The sequence below is a fragment of the Miscanthus floridulus genome, chromosome 2, assembly GCF_019320115.1.
Source record: "Miscanthus floridulus cultivar M001 chromosome 2, ASM1932011v1, whole genome shotgun sequence".
Taxonomy (NCBI): domain Eukaryota; kingdom Viridiplantae; phylum Streptophyta; class Magnoliopsida; order Poales; family Poaceae; genus Miscanthus; species Miscanthus floridulus.
The window spans coordinates 34,889,171-34,897,712 of NC_089581.1; the positions used below are offsets into that span (position 1 = coordinate 34,889,171).

Consider the following 8,542-nt stretch of genomic DNA (forward strand, 5'->3'; position numbering starts at 1 on the left):
GGGTGTGGGGGAGATCCTCCGTACCCTGTACCTCCTTACACTGTCCGCTAACAACCTAGCAGTAGTGGCAATATCCTACCAAGTAGTCCAGCTGTCCCGCACCATATAGGGCGAGTGGTACGTAAGGCTTCCTGGTGAATCTGAGTACTAGTAAGTCCTTAGGGATGACCAAGCCAGAATGTCTCCATCAGGGTTTCCATTTACTGTGCCACCACAGCACCTCCACCCTAGGCTCCACCCACCATAGGTTCACACCCAAGGCCACCTCGTATACCATTTACCCACTACAGGTATCCATTTACCCACCACAGGTATCCATTCCAGGGGTGCCCAGGTAGCACCCTACGGCAAGACTTGCCCTAGGCTCGTCGTATACTCCAACTTGGTCGACACAACCCTCACCCTCCACTCACCCAAGTCACACACGCAGCACTCTCCCCGTAGTCCAGTTAACACCGGTTTCCACCACGCATCAAAGTATTATAAGCGTAGTAGAAGTAATAAGCAATAAAACATAGTGGTGAGCGTGTGTCTAGCCTAACGGCAGGGTGAGCAAGGGTAAGGTTGCATCAAGGTAAAGGCCATCAAGAAGGTATACTACCATGCAAGTCCTATCATAGTATGATTATGACAGTAAAGTAAAGCAATAGCAGTTCTACATTAGCCATGCGTAATAGGTGCTACGAGATTGGGTGGGATGTGGCACCTTCAGTGTAGTCGTCTCCGTACTCCTCTCGGTACTCACGATCCTCGTCCGTCCAGTTTTCCTCTGAGTCTGCAAACGATCGCATTATAGTCGCGTTAGCGACGTCTATAGAATAGCACAAAGAAGCAATGAAAATTCAAAAGAGCCAAATGCACTCAAACATGGGTTCATTGCGTAGAGCTTGATTTTAGATGAATTTTGGTCCTGGTTTCGTATTTTTTCGAGGTCATATGCATTAGTTATGAATTTCCAAAGTTTAAATCTATTTCCGAAAATGGAAAAAGGCTAAATTAATCCTGGGCTGACACGTGTCACACTGTGACTGGTCCACGGTGGTCTCGGCAAGCGAGACGGAGTCTCGGTGGTCTCGTCATGTGGTCTCGGCGAGCGAGACGGAGTCTCAGTGGCCTCGGCACGTGGTCTCGGCGAGCGAGGCGGAGTCACACTGGTCTCGGCATGTGGTCTCTGCATGTGGCCTCTACATGGCCTCTGCATGTGGTCTCTGCATGTGGCCTCTGCATGTGGTCTCTGCATGTGGCCTCTACATGTGGTCTCTGCACGTGGCCTCTGCATGTGGCCTCTACATGTGGCCTCTGCATGTGGCCTCTGTATGTGGCCTCTGCATGTGGCCTCTGTATGTGGTCTCTGCATGTGGTCTCTGTATGTGGTCTCTGCACGTGGTCTCTGCATGTGGCCTCTGCATGTGGTCTCTGCATGTGGCCTCTGCATGTGGTCTCTGCATGTGGCCTCTGCACGTGGCCTCTACATGTGGCCTCTGCATGTGGTCTCTGCATGTGGCCTCTGCATGTGGTCTCTGCACGTGGCCTCTGCATGTGGCCTCTGCACGTGGCCTCTGCACGTGGTCTCTACATGTGGTCTCAGTGAGCGAGACGGAGTCATGGTGGTCTCGGCATATGTCTCGGCGAGCGAGACGGAGTCATGGTGGTCTCGGCATATGGTCTCTGCATGTGGTCTCGGCAAGTCTCAGTGGTCTCGTGCTCGTGGCCAAGGGGGCTACAGCTGACTATCATCGACTTGGTCTACGCGGCTATCTTCCGGTCATCACGGTGATGCTCTACGGCTATGTTCTAGTCTAGCGAGGTGGTCGGGTGAGCCGGTGGTGGCTGCGCCATGGCGGCGGCGTCGTGAGCGCGGTGTGAGTGTGCTCGGCTACAGCGTCCATGGGGCTAGGAGGGGTCTACGGTGTGGTCGTGGATGCTGTGCTTGTGTATCCAGAGGCTAGAGATGGCCTTGGCCTACGCGCTCACGGTGTGGAGCGCCATGGCCGGAATAGCAGAGTCCGGCGGCGAGCAGGGGAAAATCGGGCGCTCACCGTAGGTGTCGTGGGAGATAGGATGGTGGTGCAGTGGAGAGTCGTGGCTGTGTAGACAGAAGCAGTGCAGTGCCGACCCGCAACGGTGATGAAGATGTCGGCGTCGTCTCCTACTCTGGTGGCTTCGAAGGTGCTCCGACGGAGACTCCTTCTTCCTCCTCCCTCTCCCTTCCTTCTTTCTCTCCTTTCTCTAGCTCGGTGAAGTGGTTGGCCACCAAGTGGTGGCGGGGTGATGGGGCGAACGCTAGGGCAACCGAGGGCTGTGGCTTTTATAGCCGGAGCTCTAAGCTCCCATGGCGGATGACGGAACGGCTGGTGATGTGCCGAGCACATCGGACGGCTCTCGTGCGCGGGGGCGGTTGCGTGGGCGCGGCGCTAAGGTGGGGAACAGGGTCATGCGATGTGCATGAACCTGGGCCCGCATCTGCTGCTTTGGTCAGGGCTCGGTCGAGAGATGAGGCTGGCGTGGGGAAGAAGATGATCCTGTAGCTGGGCGGCTGACAGAGGGGGCCCATCCGTCAGCTTGTCCCGATGCGGCGGCGTGCGGTGCGTGACGGCTGACGGGAGGGTCCGGCTCGTCAGTGGCGTGCACGTACGGGCGGTGATGCTGGGCTGGCTGGCTGGGCCGGTCGAGGCAGGCTGGGCCGGTCGAGGCAGGCTGGGCTGAGCTGCTGCCTCCCTCTTCTTACCTTTAGTATTATGTTACACTTCTCTCCTGTATATAAATCAAAGTGGCCTACTTCTCCTCTGATAAAATGTTCCATGGTGATAAACATTGGTCAAAGTATTTATTGGGATATTAATTCCATATTAGTTCATTTATTTATAAACACATATTTGTTAGCTTTTATTTAATCAACACATAAATCAAATAAAATCCAAATCACCATGTTGAATATAATGCAACTTGATGTATGCTATGTGGTAAAATAAATTCTAGGTGATGAGGTGAGATACTCGTGCCAGTCATATAGGTTTAGTTAGTGCAAGGTTATGAGTTTTCCTAAATGCCACATCATCACTCAAGGGTTTTGAAGAAAGAAAAATTTTGTAGTTGGAATTCTTGGTGTGTGGATTTTTGGGTTGTTACAGTCTATTTATAAGCTCCACCAAGAAAGTAGCCATTGGGGGTGAAACCCAGCTTTCTACTACTGACCGGACGCTGCTGTCGTCCTGACTGGACACGTTCGGTCGTCCCGACTATTAGAGCGTGTGCGTTGATCGAACTCTGGGCCAAGTCCAGTCTCACTCGATCGGATATGTCTGGTCATGCTGGCGTCACTCTGGAACCTCGCTGGACTCGATCGGACATTGTACTTTGTGTGTCCGGTAGTCCAGTGCCGCTGCGTCTGGTCATGCTGAGAGTGTTGCCGTTGATGATGAATAGTGAAGTCCATGTGTCTGGTCACTGCCTCACTCAGCGTCCGGTCGTGCTGCTGATGCCTGTTATTGCTGAGTAACTGATCAAACGCGTCTGGTCCTCATAGGGCCACGTCCGGTCACCTCTGCCGAGCTCGTTTCTTCATGATCTTGCATCCGACTTGGTTCCCATCTTCGTGCTTAGACTTTGCTTGATATCTTGGATCCTCTCTTATGCTTCTAGGGTTTTGCTTAAGGTGTTGATCATTGGATCATCATGTCACCTTCGTCCAAGTCACGTTTGCACCCTATTGAACTACAAAACAATTACTTACAAATTCATTAGCCCAATTTGGTTGTGTTGGTCATCAAACACCGAAATCCAAAGTAAATGGGTCTAGGGTCCATTTTCCTTACACAATGCACTTGGATTCTCTCCCAATCTCACAAAGATGAATAATCAATGATGGAGATGAGTGGGAGGGCTTTGGCTAAGCTCACAAGGTTGCTATATCAATGCAAATGGCCAAGAGAATGAGCTTGAGCCGACCATGGGGCTTAAATAGGCTCCTCTATCTAGTGAAACACGGGCCGACCAGACGCGCCGGTCAGGTTGACCGAACATAGGATCCCAGCGTCCGGTCGCTCGATGCTCGCCATGTGTCATCAGCCTCAAATGTTGAGTGCTCGATCTTAACGGCTAGTCTGCTTCATGCCATGTGTTAAGTTGTGACCGGATGCACTGCTTAAAGTGACCGGACGCTCCATCATTGGAGTTCAGTCATTTCCAGTAAGGTTCTAGAGAGGCAAAATCATGACTGGACGCGTCCGATCATAGGTGACCGAACATAGCCCAGGGTCTGGTCCTCACTAGCTTGTTCTGATGCTTGCGTCAGCGTATGTCATAGCCTGACTGGATGCACCCCCAGCGCGTCTGGTCCTATTTCTTCTCAATGTCTGGTCGAAGGACCGAGGGCAGTCTTCACTGCGCACCACTAATCGAACACAGGGTTAGAGTCCGGTCAATGCCTAAGGCAGAGTCCGGTCAACATGAAATAACTCCTTTTGACCCCCAAACTTCACCACCCTTGATCAAATGTGCCAATCATGAAGTGTAACACTTCGTTCATGTGTGTTAGCATATTTTCACAAACATTTTAAGGGTGCTAACACTCTACTAGATCCTAAATGCATATACAATGAGTTAGAGCATCTAGTGGCACTTTGATAACCGCATTTCAATACATGTTTCACCCATCTTAATAGTACGACTATCGATCCTAAATGTGATCACACTCGCTAAGTGTCTTGATCACTAAACCGAAAAGCTCCTATCAAGTTTCACCTTTGCCTTGAGCTTTTGTTTTTCTCTTTCTTCTTCTCCAAGTGCAAGCATTTGATCATCACCATGGCATCACCATCATCATGATCTTCACCGTTGCTTCATCACTTGGAATAATGCAACCTATCTCATGATCACTTAGATGAACTAGGTTAGCACTTAGGGTTTCATCAATTCACCAAAACCAAACTAGAGCTTTCATCTGTGCTGTTACAGCAAGTGTGGCAGTGCCGCACCTAGCTACAATAGCAAACCATGTTGTGCATAAACTATCATTTGCATCACGTAGGGGGAGCTCCATCACTTTCACTAAAATGTGAATCTTGGCTTCTTATGCCAATTTGATAATTCAATTCTCTATTCACATACTTAGGGGGAGGCTCTACACCCATGGCTCGAAAATCTCAGTATTTATTTCATAACTTTTGTAAGCTCTAATTGAGTTGTCATCAATCACCAAAAAGAGGGAGATTGAAAGTGTAATCAAGCCCTAATTGTGGGTTTTGGTGATAATGACCACACAATTAGAGAACTAATAAGATTTATCGAGATGACAAGCAGGGAATTCATGTTCGAGGATGCTACATGAAATGGAGAAGCCCCCAATTACAAATGTAGATGGCTTCAAACTCAAAGGAGGTTTAAATTCTTTTAGAGTAAAATGCACCGGAGGTCCATTAACTTTCGTGGGGTGTCATTTAGGTCCATCAACTTTGAAACTATATTTTTGGGTCCATGAACTTTTAAAATGGTTCACTGTAGGTCCATACCCATTTATTTAACCTTAAATCCAAAATACATTTATAGAAAACCCCCTACCTTTCTTTATCTTCTACGCGCTATTGCTATCGCACGTGGTGCGCCGCGTCGACACCGTGAATCCCGCTGCCCGCCCATCACCACTGCCACGTGGTGCTCCTACATGCTCTGCCTCTGCTATAAAACACATCCCATCACCATGATTATCCACACGTCAAACTCCTAACCAACCCCTCCCACCCGATCTGCGGCGCGTCCCTCCCGCACCACGTCACATACGCAGACGGCTCCATGGCGCGCGCGGCGCTGCTGTAGCTCAACCCTTCTAGCTAGGGGCCCTCTTATGCCTTTGGCTTCTTCTACACCAACCACCAGGCACCGCCCTGCACTGAGTTCCTCCTCGGTGTGGTCGTCATCTACTACAACAGCGGCGGGCTCATGACCTCTGTGGTGGCAGGCATCCTGCAGGTGGTCTGGTCCGCTAACCATGGCCAGCCCATCGGGGAGGGCGCGTTTGTGGAGCTCACAGCCATGGGCAACCTCGTGCTCTACTTCGCCCTCGGTGGCGTTGTTGTGTGGTCCACGAGGACCACGAGGCGGTCTATGACCGCAATGGCTATCGCCCACGACGGCAACCTGGTGCTCCTCGGCGTGCGAAATGCCATGGTGTGGCAGTCGTTCGACCACCCCACCGATGCGCTGCTCGTCAGGCAGTCGCTACGCCAGGGCGCGTGCCTCGTCACCAACTCCTCCACCGCTGACTGGTCCGTGACCTGACTCTACCTGACCGTCGTCGACGATAGCCTTAGCGCCTACGTTGATGCCAAGCCACCGCAGCGATACTACCACCTGGGATTCAGCAAGGCCACCGGTGCCTATGCGATGTACGCCAATGGCAGCCTCGCGATGTTCGATTCGGCGACGGTGCCTGCTGCTTCCATGCCGCTGGCAACCATCCAGCTCCCCACCGTCGGTGCCGGGATGGTGCAGTACATGCGGCTGTAGCACGACGGGCACCTCTGGGTATACGAGTGGAATCCTGCGGGGTGGGCGCCGATGTTCGACATCATGCGCCTCTTCCCTAACGACTGCATGTTCCCGACGGTGTGCGGCGTGTATGGCGTGTGCACGAACATGCAGTGGGTCACCTCGCACGTCACCTGTCCTGTCTATGATGCCAACCTCGTCCCTGGCACTAACGACAACACATAGTCGGCCGACAATGACACACCTGAGCTACAGCTGTCGGCGGCGGCTCTCGCGTAGGAGCTACCGTAGCCCATAGCCACGCCACCAGTAGCTGCTGCTGCGGTGGTCATTAACGTGGAGGAGACATAGGAGGAGAGGATCATCAGAGAGGAGACCAACGATTTGATGCGCATCGGCAGCATGAAGCGCGCGCTGCGCTCCAAGTCCGGTCGTGCGCCCGCATGGTTCTCGCGTTCGCACTCTACAAGGCACTCGCTCACAGTCACAGCGTCTGCCACCACTGGCACCAACACCGGTGCTGGCACCAAGAGGTTCACGCTACGTCTGCCTGACCACGTGCTCTAGGATCTCACCATGACTGGGATGCTCCAGCGCACCATGAGCCTAGTCGCGTTCTGCTCCAGCCATGGCGGTAGCATGCACCATGGCGTCAGCGTCAGGACTGGGGCCGGCGGCGGCGAATTTGCGGGTTATGTTTTTTTGGGTGTGCTGAGCAGGAAGGGTGAGCGCGTAGAAGATAAAGAAAGGTAGGGGGTTTTCTACAAATGTACTTTGGATTTAAGGTTAAATAAATGGGTATGGACCTACCGTGAACCATTTTAAAAGTTCATGGACCAAAAAATACAGTTTCAAAGTTGATGGACCTAAATGACACCCCCACAAAAGTTAATGGACCTCCGATGCATTTTACTCATTCTTTTATATTTTAAATTTGAGTATAGAAAAAGCCGTACTATAAAGGGAGACATAATGTTTAAGCTAATATGTGCTACCAAGTGCTCAAACAACTATATGCATCATCAGATTCACAGCCAAGACAGTCTACACTTCACTCTTACCCTTACTATCTTGCGTTGTGTGACACTACCGCGACTTAAGTGACCGTTGGGGCTGAGGGGGTATCTATACCCATCCTCTTCCTCCCCAATGTCTCCCTTCCTCCTCTTGCTGATTCTAGCACGCCCAAACAGAAAATGAGCTCTCTCTCCCTCCATTATTATCCTCAAGCCCCCAAGTAAATCCATTGATTTCCCCATCAATCCTTGAGGGAAAAGGGTCCAAAACTCGATTAGAGAACAGCTCCATTGATTCCCCAACTCAAAAGAGCACTTGGTTCATGTTTTGGTCGGTGGTTGTGTTTGTTACTCTTGGAGCTTGGCTCCTAGCCAGCTAGAGCGTCGCCCGTGGAGCTTGCCAACTTGTGTGGTAGCCTTGGGAGGTTTATAATCATCTCTTGAAGCTAGTATACTCACCCCTCATCTCAAAAGTTAAGTCTCTTGACTTAAGAACGAGGAAGGGTTGGAAAGCCCTAAACCTTAGTGGCTAACCTCAACAACATGGAGATAGACAAGCCTTGGTGGCGAGCCAAACCACAGGATAAATTATTGTGTCACTTGTGCTTGATTTACATTACTTGCATTTCATATTGTTGGTTGAGGTGATTTCTAGGGTTTCTAGTTGATCTACTTGTGTGTTGTGTTCCTACCACTTCTAGCTCTCGATCTATGAATCTCATACCTGTAGAAAGCTAAGAAATTTCTCTGATTTAAGTTTACATTCACTGATTTTGAACTGTGACTCGAAGTTGTCTGTAGGTGCGACAGTGCCGCTGTTCTGGCCCTGCAGTGCCGCTGTCCGACAGTGCTGCGAGGTCATAGCGGCAGTGCCGCAGGGTGAATTTGATAAAAGTTTGAGTGTTTGATTTGACAGGCCTATTCATCCCCTCTAGGCAAACTAGAGATCCTACACATACTCCCTCCATCCTAGAATAGAGTGTGTTCTGGCTTTTGAGAGGTGTCGCAAATATAGTGCATTTGGGTAACAAGACGATGAA

General features: G+C 50.9%; 1 pseudogene; it reads left to right on the top strand.

Annotated features, from left to right (window-relative positions):
* Positions 1–5,724: 5,724 nt before the first annotated feature.
* LOC136536320 (EP1-like glycoprotein 2) lies at positions 5,725–6,711 on the top strand (annotated as a pseudogene).
* The last annotated feature ends 1,831 nt before the right edge of the window (positions 6,712–8,542 follow it).